A 17496-nucleotide genomic window follows, 5' to 3' on the forward strand; every position below is an offset into this window, starting at 1 on the left:
CAAGAATATAGGATTCATCTAAATAATCTGAGAATAAGAGGCCTTCCGGAGTCGGTCGCAGCTGAATCCTTGAGGTCAACGGTCAAAAACCTGTTTATCTCCATATTGGGAGACAACTATCAAGGAGAAATCACAACTGAGAGGGCACACAGAGTACTCAGGAAAAAAACTAAACCCACAGAAACTCCAAGGGACAATATATGTCGCCTCCTAAACTTCAGAACAAAAGATGACATCCCTAAAAAATCTAGAAATAATGAGATGTTACTTTTTGAGAGTTCTAGAATCAATATCTTTCAGGACATCTCCCCGCATACATTGCAAAACGAAGACTCATGCAACCACTCACAGATATTCTGACAGAAAGGAAGATCATGCACTCTTGGCTATTTCCTTTTGGGATCTCTTTTACCCTTGAAGGCTGAAGACAGCAGATCCGTACCAAGAATGACCTCCAGAGCGTCTTGACCTTACTTGACCTTCCAGATCTCCAGATTGATGATTGATCCATGGTCCAGGACTTAGCTACAATTCTTTCAGTTGCCCCACCTGTTCCCTGGTAGCAGGTCTCTTCAGGCAAGATGGGGAAACAGAAAAGAAGATCTGGCAAACTGACACTCAAATGGATCGTCCTGGACCAGATCTGAGGTCCTGTATCCTTACAGAAATCTTCTTCATTATTGCTACCGCTCTGTATGTATATAGAGTGTTGGCTATACACTTGGACATTATTATAGTCTAATTAATGTTGATTTTGTTATAAATACTCAGTTTAATATGGTTCACAATTCTCCATGAAGCAGAGTTCCACTCTTGTTCATATGGTTAACATACTTGAGAGTGATGTTTGATAATATTCTGAATTAGTTTTCTTGTCTATGTATTTGTCTGTCATGTTTTACCTGTTTTTTACCCTATACATTGGGTCCCTGAGTTCCTCACTTCAACCACACAGGTACAAGTTTATATCCAAGTCAATTAAAAGGCTAAAAAAATGTGAAAAAGGCAATCCACTAAATCCACCAACCCCATCCTTTTCCTTCCTGGGCTACCAAATTAGACTTATTTTCCTACTGGAAATCCATGCTCGAATCCATAAATATGTCTATCCACATTCCCCCAACTATAGCTCAGTTTAAAATGATGTCCTACAATGTCAGAGGTATGGAATTCCAAAACTGTGGGCATTCGGTGCATCGATGGCAACGCCAAGGACTATCCCATGGCCACAGTGACAGTGGGAACAGACTGTGGCACCCAGTCCCACGAAGTCGGGGTGTTTAAGGACTTGATACATCCCATCATACTGGGCCGTGATTTTTCTTTATTTTGGGACGTGGACGAAGGGAACCGGACTAAGTAGCATGGGAAAAAGCCAGGTCCCTGGAGAAGAACCCCAGATGAAGTCCCAAGTGTATGAGTTCCCACTGTGCGTCCTTGCCGGCGATGAGGGTGAGACGGTGACCGAGGAGACCGACCTGCCACAGTTAGATGTGTCTGGATAAAACTTTGGGACTGCTCAAGTTCAAGACCTGACATTAAAGGGGGCGTTTGACCAGGTTACTGTATGTAATGGGGTTGCCCAAGAGCCGAGGGCCGATACCAGGTTCCCCCACTTTGCAGTTCAAGGGGAGTTGCTGTATCGGGTGGCTAAACTAAGGGGCGGTGAGACAGTTGAACAGCTGTTAGTGCCAGGACCATACTGACGGAGGGTTCTGGATATGGCACACTCACATATTCTGGGGGGACACCTTAGGGTGGAAAAAACTCAGGAGAGAATAGTGAGGAGGTTTTATTGGCCAGGAGATCTTAAACTATTGTAGGTCCTGACTCACCTGACAGATAACCGCGCCCACCTCCCACTTCCGTAGCCCCTTAGTTCCACTACCTGTGATAGAAGTTCCCTTTGAGAGGATTGCCATGGACCTTGTGGGCCCCTTAGTTAAATCGGCCCGGGGTCACCAATATATCTTCGTCATCATGGACTATGTGACCCGGTAGCCCGAAGCGGTACCCTTAAGGAACTCGTCCAGTAGGAGCATAGCTCGGGAACTTGTCCACATCTTTGCCAGGACCGGCCTGCCGTAAGGAAATCCTGACAGACCAAGGAACCCCATTCATGAGCAAGGTGGTGAAGGAGCTGTGTATAGTGCTTCGAATTACCCAGCTGTGAACCTCCGTTTACCATCCACAGACCGATGGCCTGGTGGAGCGCTTTAATAAGACTCTGAAAGCAATGCTCAACAAGGTCGTTGAGAAAGACGGTCGAGACTGGGACTACGTGCTTTCGTTTCTACTGTATTCCGTCATGGAAGTTCCCCAAGCCTCCACTGGCTTCTCTCCATTTGTGCTTCTATATGGCCGGCATCCAAGCGGTCCAAGGAAACCTGTGAGGCCGAGGTCACCCCCCACCGGAGCATCATCGAACATGTCGCCCAGTTACAGGAGAGAATGGCAAAAGTGATGCCCATCGTGAAGGAACATCTCCTCCGGGTGCAGGAAGCCCAGACGAGGGTGTTTAACCGATCGGCAAGGCTGAGACAGTTCCAGCCTGGGGATCACATTCTGGTTCTCATTCCCACTGTCGAAAGTAAATTCCTGGCCAAGTGGCAAGGTCCATATGAGGAACCATGTGGACTTGCTCAAGCCGTGGCAGGACCGGGAACCAGTGGAAACTCCTTGCCTGGGAGCCGCTCCTGAAGGCAAGGTGGAAGAGGTCACTATAGCAAAGACTCTATCACGGGCCCAGAAGCAACAATGTCGAGAACTACTACAGCAAAATCGGGAGTTGTTCAGTCCTTTATGTTCAACTTTATGTTGGCTGGACTATCTGACCCCTCAATAAAAGATTAGGGAAGCACATGAGAAATATTAAGAATAAATTTGAAGGGCATCCCATCTCGAAACAATTTAAAGATAAACATAATGGTCTTCTGAAGGGGATTGAAGTAACAGGCATCCAAATTATACAAAAACACTGGAGACAAGGCAACTTTACCAAACAGATGTCAAGAGCTGAAACAAACTGGATTTTCAAGCTGGACTCCTTGAGACCAAATGGTCTCAGTAGTGGGATAGAGCTATTTGCTTTTAATTAAGAACTGTGCCTTTAATTGTGACAAACCAGTTCCCACATGGACATGTATAAAAAGGAGCATAAGGGAACTATAGGCCATCCCTGATGAAGGATACCGCAGTATCCGAAACGCATATGATCTTTTTGGCCTTCCCTGCTATCCGTTCTCAACCCAGGTCACGTGATCGCCCAGGACCTGATGTCACGCAGGTCTTTGTGCGCAGGTCCTAGTACCTCAAGCGCACCTCCGGACACCACGCACTCTGCCAGAGTTTCCGGCCGGGACTCCGACACTGCCTCCTGGTCTACAGACCGCGAGCTTCCACTGCATTCGCACGTGCATTACCAACCCTTTTTCCAAGAACAAGAACGCAAGGTAACAATTACTTACCTGCACACTACGTCTTATCCCGCATCATAAAGTATATTACCGGATCCTTTGCATCTGTGCCTGCCATTCCTCCACAAAGAAGCTTTTGTTCTTATTTTTTACCTCTTGCACGCATGAAACGCCAACAGAGCCTTTTGTCTCCCCCCAGACCCAGGATCTTGAACCTGCCGGTTCTCATATCATTTGTGCCTACAAATCAGACTTACAATGAAGCTGATCACCTCAGCAAACTACTTAAACAGTGTAAATACCAGCACTCTATTCCGGCTATACTCGTCAGGAACTCGCTGGCTACTACAAGCCCGATTGGCATCATTATCAAACAGACTAACCTATAACCTTGGTAAGGGTATGTGCACACGATGCAGAAATTAAGCAGAAAATTTCTGCATCATTTCTGCATCTCCCTGGCAGAAGAAACGCATGCAGATTGTGCATGCGTTTCTCCTGCGGAATACATGCGGATTCACATGCGTTTCCACATGCGTTTCCGCATGTGGATTGACAAGCGCTTTCCAGGCGATTTTAGCATCACCTGGAAAGTGCTTGACAACTAGGTCACACTATGTAAATCCATGCAACCGGCATGGATTTACATAGTGTGACCTGAGAGAATGGTAAAAATAAAAAATAAATGTATACTTTACCCTCCGATGGCCCGCGCTGTCCTGCTCACTCCGTTCTCCCTCGCCGGCAACTTTGAATTGAAAGACCTGCCGATGTCAGCGTCACGTGACACGTCACATGACTCTGACGTCAGCGCAGGTCCTTCAACTCACTGCAAAGTGCCAGGAACCAAGCAGGAGCGGTGCGCGGGCCGACAGAAGGTAAGTATACATTTATTTTTTATTTTATTCTTGTTTTACAGATTTTTAATGGTACCTGGGTGTGGAAGAGACTCTCCTCTCCTCCACACCTGGGTACCATCCGCACATTAGAATGCGCCAATAGCGCAAGTACAAATGCAGTCTTGCGGAATTGGCGCGTTCTAATGCAAGTCAATGGCAGCGTTTACGCAAAATTAATTGACATGCTGCGGATTTTTGAGCGCAGCGAAAATCCGCATCATGGGCACAGCACATGCGGATTTCAATTGGGGAACATTGCTGCCCTTCTACCATGCGTTTTTAATGTGTTTCCGCGGCGTTTCCGCAACTGCAAAAAGGCCGCGGAAACACATTAAAAACGCATCGTGTGAACTCAGCCTAACTATCCCTACTTCTGTACCACAAGTTGTTTCTTATAAACCAGAATGCACTAATATATCTTCTAGTTACCCACAGGTCATTTGCAATACATCTGACCCACCAAATTAGTGTAATACCACGGGCGCTACTCAGCCATCTAAAAGATCAAGCTACAATACAGCTCGACCACAGCATTGACGCCAATGTATGGTAATTATAAAATGTTTTAATCCGAGCGTAATTGACCCTATTTATGCGCCCTGCATGTCTTTTCATATTGGTCTTGCATAAATTCCTCTTAGTTCCCACAGGACATCACTCTCCAGGTCCCAACAATGTATCTGATTTAACAAGGACGTCTGAAATACAGACAGAAACCCTATACCACCAACCAGGTAACTACTTTTTAATATTGTAATGCAGCGCCTTGCTGCATTGCTAAAATATCCAGGGTGTGTGCTCTAGCTGACCATGTACCTCCCCTCAGGTGACTGATCACATGACTGTGACATCATCACAGGTACTGTGTGCAGAGATGGATATATAGATCCTGGTGGTTTGGAAACAGGGTAAAAGGCCTAATCCCTGTGTGTGGGACACCATTAGCCTGGAGAGGCAGGAAGAGAGAGGCCTGGTGAGACCTGGTGAAGCTTGGAAGGCAGAGGCTGGATCTAGGATACCAGTAGCCTTTTGAAGGCACGTGGCTTGGAGACTACGTCTGGGAAGCCTTAAAGCCCCAGCAGTGGCAGAACCGAGCTGAGAGAAGCAGCTAAAACCCGGCAAAGGTAAAAACGCTGCTTGATGTGGACATTAATATTGTTACCTTGCTGAAGGCTGTATCTGGAGCCAAGTGGACATATCTGTCACTGGAAAGGCTCTTGGACATTATATGTGTAATATGTCGGTGAGCCACTGAGATGGACTATGTTATGTGCAGTTTATGATGTGTAATAAACTGCTGGACTGTGAAATATCGGAAAGACGTTGCATGTGTGCTTTAATTGACCCGGTGAAGCGAGTACCCCCAGCATGATGAATAGCGCTACCTCACAAGTGGTGGAGAATGCGGGCAACTGCAGCCTGGTTGCTAGGGTAACGGCACAGGACGTCGAGTGTGGATGCAAGCATCTTGCTGTGGCTTGGCGTGGTCACGAAGATTAAAGCATCTGGCTGTAACTCGGCGGGGTTATGAAAATTGTCGTCTCACCCAAACCTGGTTTGCTGTGGCTCGGCGGGGTCACGAAGATTAAAGCATCTGGCTGTAACTCGGTGGGGTTTCCAAAATTTTCGTCGCACCCAAACCTGGTTTGCTGTGGCTTGGCGGGGTCATGAAAATTTTTCCGGGAGGAGCGGTGTGAAGTGTCTAGTGTGAACAGTGTACCGCTATGGCTGTGAACGGAGCAGCAAATGAGACTGAAGCTATTGAGCGATTAAAGTGCTGGTTAAAATCACAGCAGGTATTTGAGAAACGTCTACAGGACATGGTGCAGGAACGGCAGGAGCTGTTGGCACCGTATGGAATGGTGGCAGTGGACCATTCTGTGAACTCTCTGGGGGCGCCAGTATTGTCCCAGAGTGCCCGGGGAGGTGGTAAGAGATGTTGTGAACTGAGTCCTAAGAGTGTTGCGTTTTTTTTTTGTTAAAGTACCCCCTTTAGGTGTGGTTGTCCAAAAGGGGGCGGAGTCTAAAATGGGGGCGGATTTTCAAAAGAGTGTGGAGTATAGAAAACCAAAATTTGTTACTGGTTGTGGGTTGGTACAGCCTAAAAATGACAATTTGACCGTTGATAACGGGGTAGCTCAACTAGAAAGGGTTGACGTCAAGGTCGGAGGTGACTTGTTGGTCCACGACACCATAGGGAGTGACACAGACCCCACAACTGACGGTGACGTTATGAAAGTAGAAAGACAGTTCAGTCAGGAGGGGCTAGACGAGGGGAGAAAGTCCCCCTCTCGTCGTCGACGGCGCAAGGGCCACAAACAGGTTGCTCCTGTAGTCTTTGCTGAAAGTGGAAATAAAGAAAATGTAATGCTGTGTGCCTTTGTTCCAAGTGTGGATCCTCCTTTAGAGGAAGAAGAGGAGGTGACGTTGTCAGTAGTAACCTCCGGTACAGTACTGAGACAGAAGGATCAGGAACCAACAGCCCTGAAAGAGGACGTGGCCAGTCATGACCAAGAGCTGGAGCCGGCAGCAGTATCAGAGTGACGTGCAGCAACTAAGGAAAAACATGGAGAACGTGTCCCAGGACCAGCTGAACCTGGAGTCTGAATGGCAGAAAATAAAGTTTGAGAGACTGGCTGTTGAGAGCCGAGTGGGCGCATTGGATATATATTCAGCTCTGGCTCGGGATAGCACACGTGCTGGGTCACGCGTGCAATAGATTTTAAATGCAATAGTTAAAAGTGCAGTTATACAATGGCAGTTGGACAGGGCAGGAGACAGGTAAGGTGCATAAGATATTCATACAAACATGCTTCTCGGTCAGTCATACTGCATTATGCATTAATCTTATTAATCTGCTTTTTATTTGTTTTTACTTCTGCTTTCTCATAACTCGCCCGCCCTTTAACACATTCTGTGAACTCTCTCTATATCAACCCCTCCCTTCTCCCCTCTCCCATGTATAACTCTGAGTCTCTACTGACATTCCTCACCCACTTCAAACCATCCTCTACCTCCATACAGCACTCAAAACGTTCATACAAATCATTGCACCACCTGCTCTTTCTCTTCTTTCTCCTTTTACTAGTCGCAGGCGACATCTCCCCCAACCCTGGGCCCCCCTCCACTAGCATACATTACTCTCCTCCAGCTGCATATAGAAACCCTGCTAATCTTATTAACGTTCAATGCATGCCCTCTCCTTTCGATTTCCATTGTGCTCTCTGGAACGCATGGTCTGTGTGTAACAAACTAACTTACATCCATGATTTTTTCCTCTCTAATTCCCTTAACCTTCTGGCTATCACTGAAACCTGGATTCAGCAGCCAGACACCACCGCTGCTGCTGTTCTCCCGTTTGGTGGGCTGAAATTTTCACATACTGCCAGACCTGGCAACAGACAGGGTGGAGGTGTTGGTCTGCTCCTTTCCTCACAATGTGCTTTCCAGGTCATCCCCCCGGTTCCCTCACTTATGTTTCCTTCCTATGATGTCCACACCATCAGACTCTTTAAACCCTTCTCCCTGTGAGTGGCAGTTGTGTATCGCCCTCCAGGCTCCTCCCACCAGTTCTTGGATCACTTTGCCACCTGGCTTCCTCACTTTCTATCCTGTGACATCCCCACCCTCATCATGGGTGACTTTAACATCCCCATCGATGATCCCCTTTCTCAATCTGGCTCTCATCTACTTTCTCTAACCTCTTCATTCCGTCTCTCTCAATTTACTAATTCTCCTACCCATGAAGACAGGAATACTCTGGACCTGTTTTTTTCCAGTCTCTGCTCACTGGATGACTTTACCAACTCCCCTCTCCCGCTCTCAGACCACAACCTTCTTTCCTTCTCTGTCAAGAATTGTCTCCTCACCCGGGACACCCCCACTTACCACACTTATAGGAATACACGTACTATTAATACCCAGCAGCTTATGGACAATCTCCACACATCTTTAGCCCCCATCTCCTCCTTCTCCTGTCCTGACTTAGCATTGTGGCTATCCTAAGTGACATGCACTGGCGATGTATTCGCACAAAGCGGTTTGTCCGGTTGAAGACGGAACAAGCCATTAGACAACTGGAGCTTATGAGAAAAGCTCAAAGTCTGCGTGAAGAGGTCATCCGGGTGCCTCATGCTCTGGTGAGAAAGCTAATTGGGAGAAATGGCCGAGCTATGCAAATGATGGTAAAGAAGTCTGGTGTGATGAAAGTAAGCAGTCCACGTGATCGATAGGACTGGATACCAGATGAAGACGGCATGGTGTCATTCTCCGCTGTAGGAACGGAAGAAAGTCTTGCATATATACGCATGCTGATGGAGTACCGAGTGACCTACCTGCGAGAGGTAGAACAGTTGAATCTCGCCCGACTGCGAATGGAGAGGCAGTATCGCCTGAGCAGCAGAAGGTGGCAGCCGTCTAGAAATTGTGAGACCAGACAGAGAAAGGGCCCCCTAAATAACAGAACAGCTACAGTAGAAGTTAGAAACCTTTCAAGATATCCTGAGGGTAGTGGGTGTGGGTTTAGAGGTAGTGAGACCTCCAGTAACTCAGGTCTGAGAGGCCCATACAAACGACCCAATAGAGTACGAGACCGTACGGAGTTGAACCGGACCTGAGATACAAGGGCAAGTGAGTCACAGTGCTATATTGACCGCTGGGAGCGGGGTAGGTCTGACAAGGTTACGACTGACCGCTGGGTGCGGGGGAGGTCTGACAAGGTTACGACTCGGAAATGTGACTTGACAAAGTTAGTGACAATGACAGATGGTAGGTCTCTAAGGAATGGGCTAATGTTGATGACTAATGTTCCAGGGACTGAGCAGCGCAATTGTCAAGTACAGTACATGGTCTCTGTGTGAACCGTGGGTTTTAATGTGATTGTCTATATTATGTGTTCAACCCCACAAGTTTGAACAGAGGGGGGGGATATGTAATGCAGCGCCTAGCTGCATTGCTAAAATGTCCAGGGGGTGTGTTCTATCTGACCATGTACCTCCCCTCAGGTGACTGATTACATGACTGTGACACAAGGTAAAAGGCGTGAGGCCTAATCCCTGTGTGTGGGACACCATTAGCCTGGAGAGGGTGGAAGAGAGAGGCCTGGTGAGACCTGGTGAAGCCTGGAAGGCAGAGGCTGGATCTAGGATACCAGTAGCCTTTTGAAGGCACGTGGCTTGGAGACTACATCTGGGAAGCCTTAAAGCCTTAAAGCCCCAGCAGTGGCAGAACCGAGCTGAGAGAAGCTGCTAAAACCCGGCAAAGGTAAAAACGCTGCTTGATGTGGACATTAATATTGTTACCTTGCTGAAGGCTGTATCTGGAGCCAAGTGGACATATCTGTCACTGGAAAGGCTCTTGGACATTATATGTGTAATATGTCAGTGAGCCACTGAGATGGACTATGTTATGTGCAGTTGTAATAGTGGGGAAGGACGTAGCCTTCCTTTGGCACTGAAGTAGTTAAAGAAAGTGTTCCCGTAGTTACACCTCTCTGAACTGTTGGTAGACCAAGCTAAGGGGTTAGCTTTAGCGGTCCAGTCAGTAGAGTAGAGGGGGAACTTAGTGCCCTGATCACTTGAGTTATATAGAGCTTGTTCCTGACATAATTCCTTGTGGGCTGCAGTACCTGTAAGCAGCCACAAGATGACACTGTCCTGGGTGCAGATGTCAAGTTGAGTCTGCGAGCAGTGTTACAGACAGTGATGGGTTAATGCTGTGTGATGACAGCTCACCGAGGGTGGGCACATTAGGAAAATCTCTGTTTAGTTTCCAGGATCAGGAAGTGATTCGGTAGTAAGAGATAGGACGATGAACTGTGCGGGCAGCCTGACTATATAGTGGCTGCTAGGGTAGACGGGAGCTCCGTACCCTCAGACAGTGGGATCACCAGTGTGAAAGTCTCCCTTCGCAAGAGCAAAAGTCCTGTTAACCGGCCGGAGAAACTCAAAGGAAGTATTGAGAACCCGGGGCACTTCTCATCTGCAGGAAGCAGAGGGAGATAAATAGGACTCCAGGCTAAGACGTGGGGGAGAGATATCGGATCCAGATCACTGTTGGTATTGCAGAAGAGTCTCTTGGGCTAGAGATTAGAGTCACAGAGATGCTTCACTTAAAGAGGGAATCAGGGCTGAAGATGTTGCCAGCGCCTGTGAGAGAGATAACAACCTGTCGGGCCTTATACATTATATCTGCCTGTAAATACTGTACATATTCCTCTTCCCCAAGTAAAGTCCAAGTTATGGTTAAGAATCTCGTGTCCTCTGAATTTATTGCTGCCCTGGTCCCAGAAGAGAAATGCCTGGAGACAGCCGCGATCGGATGGTTTGAAGTAAGTGGAGAGCACCACATACACAGCCACACATCAGAGGGAGCACACGAATTGTCTGTAGGGTGCCAGAGCAAGAGGGGGCTACAGCTCGCCCACGACTACCTCGCTGGGGCACCTTACACAGTTTATGATGTGTAATAAACTGCTGGACAGTGAAATAACGGAAAGACGTTACATGTGTGCTTTAATTGACCCGGTGAAGCGAGTACCCCCAGCGTGATGAATAGCGCTACCTCACAATATCTGAAGGCATATTGCATCCAACAAATAATATCTCTCAAATCCTATATTGTATAATATTTATTTAGTTTGGTAATCATCACTACACCTTTGCTAGAGACACTGAATATCCACCGGCCTATTCTATATCTACCTGTACTGCAGGTATAGTCAGTCCACTAGAAAGTAACCCTAACAGACTACATAGACTAATATTTACAGGCTGTATACTTCTTACAGGTTCCCATAGGTTCTGGATCCCGTAGAAGCCTTATAACCTCTCAGATTCATCCTCTATACATCAACAAAGTGAACCAGCCACAGCACAGTGCACTTTATCCTTTTAAATTCATATTTTTATTCCACAATTTTCTAATTAAATTTTAATATATTTAATCAATAAATATGTTTTTTAAGTGTACCCATACTCTCCTTATTTCCTGATCTCAGTGGACCAGTGCGGTGGTAATCCATTATTATTATTATCTTAAACCCTCAATACACTACAGGGTTTATGGTGCCCCCTACCACCTGCAGCAGGCACACTGTGTGACTTATCAGCGCCCCTAACTTGTTTTTTGAAGTTTATCTGTATTGCCAGCAATGGTGAGGGATAAGTTCTCTGCTGTTTTCATTACATACACACATTGTTACCCGACCCCTTGCTGGAGGATTGTGCACTTTTGTCCAAACCAGGAAGATGTGCAGATCCCTCAGAGAGGGGAGGAGGTGCTTCAGTTGAAGTTGTAGTGTGAGGAAGAAAGCAGCATCATGCAGTTCTCTGTGCAAGGGAGAGAAGTGTACTCTCTGCATGTACAAGCTGCACAAGGCAGGGTCCAGTCCCTAGAGCACAGAGATGTCCAGAGTCTGTGCTAAACTGTGAGTCTGCTCGGTCTTCATATAACGAGCAGTGAAGTGTTTTACCGGGAGCTCAGCAACTGCATGGAGTGAAAGACACTGCTGCCAGAGAAAGTGAATGTTCTGACAGGATTCATGTTGCCTGCTCGCTGGATGGGATCACAGATCCAGTAACTCTTTACCTTGGACCCCTGGGGATTCAAGGAATCATCTATTAGAGGTATAATTAGCAGCAGGAAGGCTACACAACCTCACAGCTGAGAATCTGAACCCTCACCATGCAGGTCTGACCAAAACCCTGAATTGTACAGAAACTTCTGGAACTGTTTGCAGAATTCTAGTAAAAGGTACAAACTGGTTATCACCCTGTCTAAAGCTAATTATTCTCTGCTGTGCCATTCCTGCTCCATCTCCCTTGCGAGCCAGCCCTAGTTGGGAAGGGTTAATCATCTGGCACTGCTCATCACCACCTAACTTCCCGGGACCCCCATCAGTGCCCGGCCATACGAGGCCAAACATTCCAACTGGCGTCACAAACGTTTTTATTATTTTATCAACCCCCATAATTGATAAAGACTGTTGCACATCCCCGGTCGAACCATAGCAGCACTCGTACCGCCGTGCACCAATACTGTGACCGTAGCAGCCCAGCCGGGGCGGCACACTCTCATCACTACAGAAATGCCAAACATGTAGATGCTAAATGTTGTTTAGACATACTGTGGGGCTCAGAAGGGAGGGGGCATTTGGATTTGAGAGTGCAGAATTCACTGGATTTTTTTTGGGGGGGTCAAGCCATAGTGCTTTTCCAGAGCCTTAATACTACCCGTAACCTGGAAGTCCCCTATACACTGTGTGCAGAATTATGAGGCAAATGAGCATTTTGATCACATGATACTTTTTATACATGTTGTCCTACTCCAAGCTGCACAGGCTTGAGAGCCAACTACCAATTAAGTAAATCTGGTGATGTGCATCTCTGTAATGAGGAGGGGTGTTGACTAATAACATCAACACCCTATATAAGGCGTGCTTAATTATTAGGCAACTTCCTTTCCTTTGGCAAAATGGGTCAGAAGAGAGATTTGACGGGCTCTGAAAAGTCCAAAATTGTGAGATGTCTTGCAGAGGGATGCAGCAGTCTTGAAATTTCCAAACTTTTGAAGCGTGATCACCGAACAATCAAGCGTTTCATGGCAAATAGCCAACAGGGTCGCAAGAAGCGTGTTGGCCAAAAAAGGCACAAAATAACTGCCCATGAATTGAGGAAAATCAAGCGTGAAGCTACCAAGATGCCATTCGCCACCAGTTTTGCCATATTTCAGGGTTGCAACGTTACTGGAGTATCAAAAAGCACAAGGTGTGCGATACTCAGGGACATGGCCAAGGTAAGGAAGGCTGAAAAACGACCACCTTTGAACAAGAAACATAAGATAAAACGTCAAGAATGGGCCAAGAAATATCTTAAGACGGATTTTTCAAAGGTTTTATGGACTGATGAAATGAGAGTGACTCTTGATGGGCCAGATGGATGGGCCAGAGGCTGGATCAGTAAAGAGCAGAGAGCTCCACTCTGACTCAGACGCTAGCATAATGGAGGTGGGGTACTGGTATGGGCTGGTATCATCAAAGATGAACTTGTGGGACCTTTTCGGGTTGAGGATGGAGTGAAGCTCAACTCCCAGACCTACTGCCAATTTCTGGAAGACAACTTCTTCAAGCAATGGTACAGGAAGAAGTCGGTATCGTTCAAGAAAAACATGATTTTCATGCAGGACAATACTCCATCACAAGTGTATCACCCAGGGGGAATATAGGGGACTCGGTACCCGGGCCTTTTACCTTGTTTAGTTGGTCACGGCAGTCAGCTCCCGGGCCCGTACTTTGGGTCTCTCTTTAAAAAGGGGTTTTAGTGTACAGTTTGTCTCGTGACGCCACCTGTGGTTTCCGGTAATGGTTCAGCACTTTCTCAAATATATCAGGCGCGCTTGACGGAACCCCGCTTTCTTTATGTCCCTTACTACACCGACTTCTCCCTCCTGCCCTGCGCTTCCCACACACAGTCCCGATCGGGTGCTCTGAAGTCCCTCTGGGCAACCTGGAGTTCCCGGACCTACTTGATGCCCTTCACGGTGACTAGGGTGAGACTGTGGCGACTGCACCATGGAAGTGCAGAAGGCTCCGTTTTTTCCAGCCGAGACCTGGAGTAACATGGCTGGTCCAGGGACCGCTTCCCTTCCTGCGGCATGATCCCTCTGACACCTGGCAGATTCGGGGCGTACGGGTGCCGTCCTGCACTCACCGTACCCCCTGGGATCACTTCTGCAAAACAGAGCCTTTCTCCTCTGCTCCCCTCCTGGGCCTCTATTACTAGGCCCCACACATGGAGCAGAGCTCCTGAAGAGACTCTCTTTGGTTCCCCCCACTCCAGCCAGGGACAGGGCTCAGCAGGAACATAATGCATCTTGCCCTTCCAGCCGGCCTGGAGTAGTGTAGTGTTGAATGCGGGTGTTGGGTTTCCGGGCAGCACTCCCTCCTTACCTGAGAGAAGGAGACACCACACCTCTGGGTGAGGTGCAGTACCTCTGTGGCGACTGAACCCTGAGGGGTGCCACACATGCATCCAACTACTCCACAGCGTGGCCAGTAAAGGTCTAAAAGAAGAAAAAATAATGACATGGCCCCCTTGTTCAACTGATCTGAACCCCATAGAGAACCTGTGGTCCATCATAAAATGTGAGATCTACAGGGAGGGAAAACAGTACAGCTCTCGTAACAGTGTCTGGGAGGCTGTGGTGGCTGCTGCACGCAATGTTGATCGAAAACAGATCAACCAACTGACAGAATCTATGGATGGAAGGCGGTTGAGTGTCATCATAAAGAAAGGTGGCTATATTGATCGCTAATTGTTTTTGTTTTTGCATGTCAGAAATGTTTATTTCTAAATTTTGTGCACTGATGTTGGTTTACTTGGTGAAAATAAACAAGTGAGATGGGATTATATTTGGTTTTTATTAAGTTGCCTAATAATTCTGCACAGTAATAGTTACCTGCACAAACAGATATCCTCCTAAGATAGCCAAATCTAAAAAAAAAAACACTCCAACTTCCAAAAATATTAAGCTTGGATATTTATGAGTCTTTTGAGTTGATTGAGAACATAGTTGTTGATCAATAATAAAAATAATCCTCTAAAATACAACTTGCCTAATAATTCTGCACACAGTGTATTTCCGTTAACAGATGACGGACCTGAGTGGGGACTTGGTTTTTTTGTGAATTGAATTGAAGCATATCCAAGGTCGGTAAGTACCTACCAACCTGTACGTATGGATACAGTCCAATATCATGAAGGGGTTAAATTAATTATGGCCGCTACATACCCCTCCCAGGTTTACTCCACAGGGGGGTTTTTATGATTCTTCCTGAGTTGGGGGTTTAGTGTCTTTTTATAGTTTTTAGCCTGGGTTTATTTTTTTTAAAAAAAAGGCGATTTATATCAAATCAGATTGGTATATTATTGTCACAGTTGTGATATTGCGGTTGAGGAGTCAAGTGGAAGTGGACGGAAAGTTATGATGGACTCATTTTAATTTAATAGAAGCTGTTACACAATGGTGGTGAATAGGCTGAGCTTTGGTGGCCAGCCTGAAGGATGTGGTAGTGGTAACGTCTTCCTGGGGCGGCTTAGCTGTTAAGCGCAGGAGTAAGGATCTTTGGTAGGGTCATTGGAGCCCTTGAAGTGGACTGGCTTTGCTACTGTGGCAAGTGAGAGCGTGGATTGCTGCCTGTCGATTGCTGTATGGCAGGCAGCCCGGGGATCTCATGGTGTCCGCGAATCTCAGAATATACTTGCCTAACATTTCACCTGACTCTTACTATACTCATGTGATTTTAAATAAAAGCTGTGGCCTTTTTGTCACCAAAAACAATGTGTTGTGTATTTTTTGTTATTGGGCTATGTAGTTTAGTTTGTCTGTTAATAAATGAGGATCCATGCCATATCCAGAAGTTATTTAATATGATGTTTTATTTCATTGCTGTAAATGATGGTTTGCAATGTCAAAAATGTTATATCATCATTTCTTAACCAGGCGTTAACCAGGTCCAGGTAATGATGTAACAGTCAGAAGGCCACAGGAAGCTGGTGAAGGTCCTTCTATACAGGTCCAGGTGGATCTGCTGGACTTCAGGGCGCTAGATGTGGAGGTTTCCCGTCTTTCAGTTGATTCTAGGGCAACGGTGACAACATGCAAATGCACGAGCAGCCCTGGATAATCCACGCGGGCAGGATGATAAGATCCGGCGGAAGATGGAACCTATGAGAAGAGAAGTAAATATAATGTAAGTGATTGGACTCCATATTACATGATACCACTGTGCGGTCACTGTGGACGGACAGCAGAGGAATCTTATCATACAGAGGTCGGGGATCATTGTCAGCCATCATACATGTGACAATCCCAACACTGACAGACAACATCTGCTCCACATGAATTATTCTCACCGACTGACATCACACAACATGGAGCTGATTCTCACACTTACCTCGTCTCTTTTTCCCCTTTTCTACATTTTCTGATGTTTCTGGCTCTTTACTCAGATTTATTACAGATTTTCGTTCTTCCTGAGCTGAAAATTCTGATAGGAAAGTAAAAAATCCTCAGTAACGTTATATTCTTATAGGATCTGCTTTGTCATAACATGGATAACATAGTAGACCTATTGCACAAAAAAACATATTTGAGCCTTGAAGTCAACATTCACATTGTTCATGTACATACCTGCTAATGGGGATGAGGATGACAAGATGCTAATAGCATCTTCTCTATTAGATGCAGGAAAAGATTCTTTCTGCCTGTTTGGAAGAAGAAAAATGTGTAAATCACAAGTAAGCGCAGTAGAAAAGGGGTTGTCTCACCATAAGAACACCAACCATAAGGCATTACCTACCGGCCGCAATTATGGGATCATATCACCAGCGATTACTAAAGCCAAAAGCACAATGACTGCTAACCATGGGGCAGTGGATGTTGCATAAGATATTATGGTATTAATGTCCTATATTTTGGGTTGTGCACATATATCAGCCTGGAGCTCCCAGCAATGACCCCATAATCTACTCACATTTCTGAGATGTTTGTGTCGGATGCTGGGGTGGTACACTCTGGAGGGGACTTGGGATCCTCAGTGTTCATCATCCCGGTAGCGGTGGTGCAGAGCTAAATACGGACAAAAATTAGACATTACATTTTTTTTTTTTACTTTAAGGCTATGTGCCCACGATGCAGAAATGAAGCGGAAAATTTCCGCTTCATTTCTGCATGTCCTTGCACGGAATAACACATGCGGAATTTGACACGCGTTTTTCGCGCATTTTTTAAGCATTTTGCACATGCGGATATCCTTGCATTTTTCTAATGCATTGAAGATAGCAATTTCGCATGTGTAAACGCACAAATAATGGACATGCTGCGGAATTTTCCGCACATCATTGAAATTGCGGATTTACATTGGGGACCATGCAAAAATTCCGTAGCAAAAACGCTTGAAAGCGCATCGTGGGCACAGGCCCTTAGAAGTCTTTTTTTTTTTTTTTTTTTACATATTTTATATTTACTGATCACATACTTTAGGAAGCCTTTCAGAAGATGATGTAAAATTTAGGAAGTCAAGGCTCTCATTGTCTTCACTTGTGTCCTCATCCTTTGAGTGATCTGCAAGACATAAGTAATGAAATCTTTTTAGAGGTTATCAGTATAACACATCACTAAAT

This window comes from Phyllobates terribilis, unplaced genomic scaffold (assembly GCF_046119375.1).
Source record: "Phyllobates terribilis strain yellow unplaced genomic scaffold, ASM4611937v1 Scaffold_1__5_contigs__length_1240528914, whole genome shotgun sequence".
NCBI classification, from domain to species: Eukaryota; Metazoa; Chordata; class Amphibia; order Anura; family Dendrobatidae; genus Phyllobates; species Phyllobates terribilis.